We start from the raw sequence: 7,318 nt of genomic DNA, 5'->3' as shown, positions 1-7,318 counted from the left end.
GACAGATACTTCTAGAATAGTTAAGAGACACATGGCCCTGCACCTCTGGAAAGACTACAGTCTGCAGAGACTCTTGTGTCTGAGAAAGGAAGTATGAAGCAGTACAGACTGTTTTTCTCAGTTTCTGCCAATAACTAAACTGTTTTACCTGCCAATTTCCCACCCAATTAATACAAAGTAAGACACTACTTCCCTTCCTGACTGGTATTGTGATGATAATACAGGGAGCTCAAGGCTCCTGCATGCATGACACCCAATCTCTCTGCATCCCCATCTTCATTTATAACATGGTGATAATAACACCTTTTCTGTTTCACTTCAGAATTATCATGAAGATGGAACAAGAGAATGGATATCAAGTCTAAAGCACACTAAGTTGTATGTCTCCCTCAAATAGTTCATATGTATTATACAGCCTTGCTCTGTGCCCAGAAGGGTGTTGAGAGACAACAGTAAGAATAGGAGCTCTTAAAGGTCTTTGAAGATCTTTGGTCTTTGAGGACTTTGAAGAAAGAGAAAGTGTTGCTGCATAAAATGGATGTTTAATATAAACCGACTTCCCACCCTAAATGAATTTAACCTGTTGCTCAGCCCCCAGCAGGCTCCTGTATGTACCCACCCCCCCGCCACCATATGGAATGATTTCCGTAAAGCAGCTGTATATAAGATTAGAGATCACATCTCATGAGGTCAATATGCTCATTGCACTTTTATTTCTTTATTTTTTAATGTTTATTATTTATTTTGAGAGAGAAAGAGAGAGAAGGTGAGGGGCAGAGAGAGAGGGAGAGAGACAATCCCAAGCAGGCTCTGTGCTGTTAGTGGAGAGCCCATCTTGGGGCTCGATCTCATAAACCATGAGATCATAACCTGAGCTGAAATCAAGAGTTGGACACTTATGGGGCGCCTGGGTGGCGCAGTCGGTTAAGCGTCCGACTTCAGCCAGGTCACGATCTCGCGGTCCGTGAGTTCGAGCCCCGCGTCAGGCTCTGTGCTGATGGCTCAGAGCCTGGAGCCTGTTTCCGATTCTGTGTCTCCCTCTCTCTCTGCCCCTCCCCCGTTCATGCTCTGTCTCTCTCTGTCCCAAAAATAAATAAACGTTGAAAAAAAAAATTTAAAAAAAAAAAAAAAAAAAAAAAAAAAAAAGAGTTGGACACTTAGCCAACTGAGCCACACAGGCACCCCTCCTTTACACTTTTAAAGGGATATCAACACATTTCAAATTTGACTTTAATAGTGACTTATGATCAAACATTTGGATATCCACAATTAGAGGAATATATAGAAATATGAGGGCCACTGCAACAGGCTGTGTTTGGAAACTGTGAAATCCACTGAGCTTTAATACTGTGCTAGTTCTCAAGAGGGAAATTGCCCATCTGACTCAACTGATTAAATCCTGCTGTTTATTTAAAGATGGCATTAAAACCTTTGGGAAAGAAACAAATGATTAAAAATCACTTTAAGGTTCCAAGCCATTAACAGCAGAGTGATGACTACAACTATTTCCACTAAATCTATTTTTAATCAATTATTCATCTTAAAATTCACTTAGCTCTGATTCTGTTTTTAAAAAATGGACACCATTGATTGTGTTGCTTCTGCAGACTACAAATCCATATATGTTAGGGGAAATTCCTTATTGAGTAGTGTTCGAGATTGGATCTCAATTAACTAGAAACCAGAAGGACTGTTTGTTTTCATTATCTTCAAATAACCAAGTGACTTCCTTCAGCAAGTGGCACAAACCCCTTTAACCCTGAGTTTCATTATTTAACGAGTGAAGGAGAGACACCAGATGATTTCTCAGTTCCCTTCCAGGTCTGACGTTGTTGGGCTCTAGGATTCTTCCAAGACTGGTTATTTTTAGTCAACACAGAAAGCAGCAAAGGTAACCAGAGTAGGATCTGTGGCATTGTGTTCTCCATGCACAGAGCTTTCCTGAAAGGTGCTGTAATTGAGCTGGGCTCTGTTCATATTTTTTGCAGTTCTGGCATATTCAGTGGCTCCTCTGCCTCTCTTTGCACCATTAGCTCAGTTGGGCCCTGAGAACCTGAAGCCAATTCTCTCCAGCTGAGGTCTCTGAGGCACAACTGATGAAAGTCTGGATTTATCCATAGAACCACCTTTATGTGTCTAGTGCATAGCACAAGGGCATGTCTGGGGTCAGTTGAGCAGCATGTGGTAAAGCACTCTATGCTCATGAGGGAACAGCATCCTTGGCAGAGAAGTTGCTACTAGGATCTTATTGACCAAAATTCTAGCACAATTTCCCTTGGATTTTTTTTCAACTTTGATGAAAATAATAAACCATATTTCCCACTTATTTTTCCTCAGAAGATACTTGTCTTTCCTAATTATGTAATTGCTGCCTTAATACTCCTTGTGGACTGATGTATTATGGATGAAAAAATTGGGGTTTCCAAAAAGGAGGGCTGTGGGAAGGAAATGAAATCCGACTTCCCAAGATTGTGCTTAAGGCCCAGGAGACTGACTTATAGGACCAGGGTGGGATTTTGTTTTGTTGTGGGAGGCATGTAGAGTATGGGGAGGGACTGAATTATCCTGAAGCAACACAGGAATGTTTTGGAGGCTACAGTAAGAGGTGAAAGGGATAGGGAAAATGACATCAAGAGAGGGACACCCAGAGGAGAACAGAGTCATCTCTGTTCCTCAGTTCCTTGAGTTCCTGGTATGAGGCTTACAGTGTGACTCCTCTTCTACATGGCCCCATGGTATCTTTAGTAAAATATTCATTCAGTGAGATGTGATTGAGAGGGTCTAGTTTTTAGACTTCTTGGAATGCACAGTCTTGCTTCAAAATGCACTAGGATAAAAATGGAGGCTACCTAACAGAGGCAGCTCATATGGGTACAGACATTTTTGTGGCCATGGTTTTCCCTAGAATGTAGTCCTTGAGAGGGAGGACTGTGCCATTCAGTCAGTTTGATTTGCTGAAAGACAATTGTAATGCAAACAAAGGGAGGGACCAATAATTCCAGGAACTTGTAATATGATTTGATATTAAATATGTAAGTTATAGAAAATAGGACCACCTGAATATTTTCATGGAAATACTGTCACTGTGGAAATAGACCATAACCATAGGACAGTAAAAGAAGATATTCATTGAACAAATATTCACGCACACTTACTTCGTGGTAAGCACTGTGCCAAGCACTGGGGACCTTGCTGAAGAATCACATGTGCATATGGTCTCCACATTCATGGAGTTTACATTTCAGCCAGAGAGACACACATTGAATAATATAATTGCTATTCTAATAGGTGCTAAAAAGAAGTGCAAAAGTAATAAGAAAGAATATAACAGAGAGATCTGCCCTGGTCTGGGAAATCGGAGAAATTTCTCTGAGGAAATAAGATTTAGCTAAAATATGATGGTTGGGAAGAGAGAATCAATTTACAGGAAAAGGAAAAGCAACAGAAAGAGCACAAATAAAGGCCCTGAGGTAGCAAGCATAATGACATGTTCATAGAATGGAACCAGGAGAACAGAGGAAAGAGGGGCAGGGTGTTCAGGAACTTTAACCACTTAGTCTTAAAACTAGGGTTTTAAGTTAGTTTTAGCCTAAAAACAGGCTGAGGCAAACAGGCTGCCTCAGTTTGCCTTAGATGTCCGGAGTTTCAGCACTCAGAGTACTACATCCCCGGAAATCGCTTTGTTTCAAGCAAATGGGAGCAAGTTTCCCAAGACTGTCCCAATTTTAAAGTCAAGAGGCCCACATGTTGGGCCTCAGTCTTGGGTGCCCCAGGACATTTGGTCACCACACCTCAGGGTAATAGAAAACCATCAGTGGAAATGGCATGACCTGATTTGAGCTGTAGGCAATGGGCCTGGACTAGCTGTGGGGGCAATTCCCCATCTGTCATTTGTACAACTGAGTGACTACTGGGACCTTTCACTGAGATAGGAATCAGGAAGAGGAAGTCAGTTTGGGAGGTAAACCATCAAGAGCTAGGAGTATGTATGTGAAGTTGAAGGACCAGTGTGTCTTCCCTACTGTGGTGTAGCTGGTGCTCTGGAAAAGCTTCTGGGTGGCCTGGATCTGTGAGTGAAAAGATAGAGAGGAGATACTTACCTGGAAGTTATCAAATAGTAGCTGAGAACTTTGGGAATGACTGAGATAAACTAAGGAAACTGTGGAGTAAGAAAGGAGTCTAGTAACTAAGGCCGGAGTAACTTCAATATTTGAAAATTTAGCAAATGCAGATAATTCAAGAAACAAGGCTGAGGAAGTACTGCCAGAGATGTAGGAAGTAAATGGTGAGACCAGTTGTCAGGGCACAAATGGCTTTCAGGAAAGAATAAAGGATCAGTGTTTAGTCTGAAGGAATCCTCAAAAAACCCCACTGAATTTTGCAAAGTAGAAGTCATTGTTAAAACTATTTGTACTTTCATAGTTGAAATTATTAACAAATACTTTATTTTTTTAATATTTATTTATTTATTTATTTTGAGAGAGAGAAAGAGTACAAGCAGGGGGAGGGGGAGAGGGAGACAGAGAAATCCCAGGAAAGCTCCACACTGTCCGTGCAGAGCCCAATGTGGGGAGGTCGATCCCTCAAACTGTGAGATCATGACGTAAGTCAAAATCAAGAGTCAAATGCTTAACTGAGCTACCCAGGTGCCCCTTAACTTATACATTCAAGAATAAGTTAATAATGTCAACTCCTGGTGCATAGGTACTATTTGGACCCTAAAGAAATAATACGTTGCACTAGGAAGGGACAAAAATACATAAACTCCTTTCAGTAAACCCAAAACAGATTCAGGGACTTCTTTGCAAGATTTATTTATATGATATCAAACTGCTTAGTTCCTTGGAATCATAAGCCAGGAATTTGGGCATGTTGGTGCTGTGTGGGTCACATCTCAAAGGTAACACCAAAATGTGGGGGGATATGGTTTCTATTCAATGTACTTTGATTGTACAAATCATATTAACTGCAAACACCAAAAAGAATACAGTGATTTTTCACAAATATACAGAAAAATGTTTCATCTTTAAAGAACTATTACAGTAGGGATTTAAAACACTGTTTCAGCAAAGGGTCTGAAGTAAATATTTTAAGCTTTGAAAATGGTAAGGCAAAATCAAGGCTATCTGCCGGTATTATTATGTAACAAGAAAGAAAATAAATTTCCACAAACTTTATTTATTTGTTTGTTTGTTTGCATATATGTGAGTTAGTTTTTGTAAAACATGTCTACTAATAAAAGAATGATTTGGAATAAAAGGAAAGTTAACTGAGGTTCAAAGCCAACCTCCAGAAACACCACTGCCGCTTCCACCACAGAGTGAAGAAAACATGTTGAAATGAAGTCTTGCCCCCCAGAGGCTTCTGAACCCAAACGTCAAGTCCAGCTTTGTTGGCCACCCTGTCTGACATGTTGGGTCCATGCCAACATCAATATTACACATTAATGAAAAAGTTGTTAAAATTCTTAATCCAATAAAGACAAAGAAAATCAAGCATGCAATAAAAATTTTGGAGTATTTATGAGTCAATCCCAACATCATTACACTGACAGGTGTTGTAAAAGACCCTGGGCCTCTGTTTTTGAACACATGAACAGCACACGCTTCAAGCAATTGTACCAGATGTTAACAGACTGATTCTTGATTTTACATGTGTGAGATTCCGAAAGTCCTAGAGTATGATACTCCACTTCACAGCATAGGAATTAGGCACAGAGACATGAAGTTCCATAATATCATGACTGGTCATGAGCCCAGAAAGCTGTAGCTAATACATTGGGGTTTGGCTGAGTTTTACCATCCTGATTAAGGTTATAATGTCCAAATTACTTCCTGATACTTCAAAGGTCTTGAGCTACTGTAGGCTATAAGATGTACAATTGTACATAAGTCAGATATGTGGAGCTTGGGTTGTATGCTGGCAAGTATGATCTTCTGGAAGGAAGGAGCCATTTTTTCCATGGATGTGACAATTACAATCAGTTGTTGAAGATAGCCAAGGTTCTGAGGTCAGAAGACTTATATGACCATATTGACAAATGCAACATGGAATTTGATACCATTTCAATGGTATGTTGGGCAGATGCTCCTATAAGCAATAGGAATTCTTTGTTCACAGTGTAAACCAGCACCTTGTCAGCTCTGAGGCCTTGGATTTCCTGGAAATGCTTTGACAATCTGACTTCCCGTCATGGCTCACCACAAAAGAGGCCATAGAGCACTCTTATTCCTACACTGTTATGAAGGACCAAGCTCGAATGGGCTCATCTAGCACATGGGAAGGAGGGGTGGGTGGCAGTATCTCTGTCAGCAGTGCCAATATGATATCAGGGATTTCTTCAGTGCCAACCCCTTCACCCCTCAGACCCCTGTCAGGTTCACCAGTGATTGTGGCTGCCAACATCCCCTTGGGATGTTTGTTCCTGCCACTTAGAAGTACTGACCTCTACTGTCTCCTGATCCCTAAACAGAGGCAGGGGAGTCCATTCTCTTCTTGGTACAACTTGTGCCTGGTAGGGAGGAGTGCAATACTTCAGAAGCATCATGTCTGAACCATTGCTTGTGGATTTATAACAGTTCAAATCATTAAAAAAAATTATAAAGGCTGATTTTCTTTTTTTTTTAACTCAAACTTTTCATAACTCAGGGATCCCCTAAAAAATTACCTACAGGTGGAATATTTCATACATAAATTTTTTTCTTCCCTTCTACATTCAGTTGCTCATCATTAAAGGACAACAATAAAACAGCCTCAACCCCCATGGCTGCATTTGAGTAAAGATCTCTTCCCATGTCTACTGTTGTATCTCTACCATCCCACACTTAGAGGAGTTAGGCACCTCTCCAGAGATTACAAAAATGTAGCTTCTTTAGGGGAGGTGGGAAGGAAGGAGGGGAGGGGGGACTCAAACTCTAAGAGCAGTGTAATGCTGCCAATATCACTGTGCTCCAAAGGTGCTTTGGTGAGGTTGTCCTGGTGAATCCACTAGAAACACGTCTTAGTTTCACTGAGATGTTGAAAATCTACCCAAAGGGCAGACAGGACCTGAAAATGTCTGTTCAGTAGAAATCATGTCTTATTGACCTAACCCTAACTCCAACTCATTTATAATTTAGTTTCAGTTTACTTAAAAAGTGTAATGCCTTCCTTCCCAGTCTCCTCACCTTAGTTCTGTCCCCTTTCATTTCCCAACATGCCCTTCAGCTGGTAAGAGGGGGAAGGCAAAATCTTTTTCAGTTTTTTCTGACTTGGCTATTTTGAATTGTTAGTTACTAGGCATAACTTCTTGCTTTTTACAAAGGAAATAAATTTACAG

General features: G+C 40.6%; 1 pseudogene; it reads left to right on the top strand.

The window, feature by feature from the left end:
- The first annotated feature begins 5,463 nt into the window (after positions 1-5,463).
- Positions 5,464-6,553, top strand: LOC124503891 (casein kinase II subunit alpha-like; annotated as a pseudogene).
- The last annotated feature ends 765 nt before the right edge of the window (positions 6,554-7,318 follow it).

Source organism: Lynx rufus, unplaced genomic scaffold, assembly GCF_022079265.1.
Source record: "Lynx rufus isolate CCGP_SWC_20201006 ecotype Redwood Valley unplaced genomic scaffold, mLynRuf1.p SCAF_8, whole genome shotgun sequence".
In the NCBI taxonomy this organism is placed as follows: domain Eukaryota; kingdom Metazoa; phylum Chordata; class Mammalia; order Carnivora; family Felidae; genus Lynx; species Lynx rufus.
This window is presented reverse-complemented; position numbering and strand designations above follow the sequence as displayed.